The sequence below is a fragment of the Triticum dicoccoides genome, chromosome 7A, assembly GCF_002162155.2.
Source record: "Triticum dicoccoides isolate Atlit2015 ecotype Zavitan chromosome 7A, WEW_v2.0, whole genome shotgun sequence".
NCBI lineage: Eukaryota > Viridiplantae > Streptophyta > Magnoliopsida > Poales > Poaceae > Triticum > Triticum dicoccoides.
In genome coordinates, this window is record NC_041392.1 from 31,260,652 (window position 1) to 31,262,325 (window position 1,674).

The following is a 1,674-nucleotide window of genomic DNA, read 5'->3' on the forward strand; positions in this document are numbered from 1 at the left end:
ACACCACCCCGCATGTATGAGGGCCCGGTACGACGCTCCGGTGGCATTGCTACCCCCCAGGGCCCCCGTCCCGGCTAACCCTGTAGCGTTTGACCACGGGATCTAGCCCTTTGACTTTGCACGGACGGGCTTTGACCAGTGGACCTCTCCACCCGGTTGTGTCAGGTCCGCCCATAGGGACACCCGGGAGCAACATCCGGGCCAAACCCATAGATACATCCACTCCATGTAGACCCGACGCGTCCATTCCCCCCCTCCAGGTGCCGACGGCGGCGCCGTCCGTGACGGGGCCACACCCCGGAGATGCGTGCCGCCTCTTCGGACATGCCATAACACCATCCGGTTGTGGTAGGTCATTCGATATATATAAACACTTGGAGCAAAGTCCCCTTCGTATAGACCCGATGCGGCTGTTCCCCATTCCAGTTGCCGGCTGGCGGCGTCACCGTTCGTGAGGGGGGTCACACCGCTCTGTACAGAACCGAAAAATAATGTATGTATGCTTATTAACACATACTTTATGTAAGTTAGTTAAATAATAATAATAAAGAAAACAGTGAAGAAAAAGAAAAAAAACTATATCTATGCTTATTAACTCATACTATATGCTTATTAACATACCATATGCTTATTAACACATACTATATGTATGTTTATTAACACAATCTATATGTATGCTTATTAACACATACTGTATGCTTAATAATAATAATAATACTATATGGAAAAAAAGAAAAAAAAGAAAAAAAAACTATGCCGACGGCAAAGCCGTCGGCATAGCTGCGGCCAGGGCAGATGGACAGCGCCGCGGATCGATGACGTGTCAGATATGCCGACGGCTGCCGTCGGCATAGGTCCTGGTCGGTGCGCTCTGGATCGGTGACGTGTCACCCGTATCTATGCCGACGGCCACCCATCACGGCCGTCGGCATAGATTTGACGTCGTTAGCCGGCCGTGATGCCCGTTGTCGGCGGGTCACGTGGCACCTATGCCGACGGCTTAGCCGTAGGCATAGTTATATTTTTTAGATTTTTAATGTTTTTAATAGCTTATATTTTTTATTCTTTCTGTTTTTTTATTTCATATAAATTTTTGATGTTTTTATAGTCATAAGTTATATTTTTTATGTATTATTATTTCATATGCATTTTTAATGTTTTCTTAATGCATTTTTAATATATTTTTTTGCAACAACTTTTATACATGTTTAACATTTTTATAAAAATATTATTAACTGTATTCAAATATATTTTTAGTGTATATTATTTTCATATGCATTGAAAAGTTCCGTTTACATATAAAATGAGGGACCGACGCGTCCGTTTCCCCCCTCCAGGTGCCGGCGGCGGCGCCGTCCGTGACGGGGACCACACCCCGGAGACGCGTGCCGCCTCTTCGGACATGTCACAACACCACCCCGCATGTATGAGGGCCCGGTACGACGCTCCGGTGGCATTGCTACCCCCAGGGCCCCCGTCTCGGCTAACCCTGTAGCGTTTGACCACGGGATCTAGCCCTTTGACTTTGCACGGACAGGCTTTGACCAGTGTACCTCTCCATCCGGTTGTGTCGGGTCGGCCCAGAGGGACACCGGGGAGCAACATCCGGGCCAAACCCACAGCTACATCCACTCCGTGTAGACCCGACACGGTAGTTTCCCCCCTCCAGGTGCC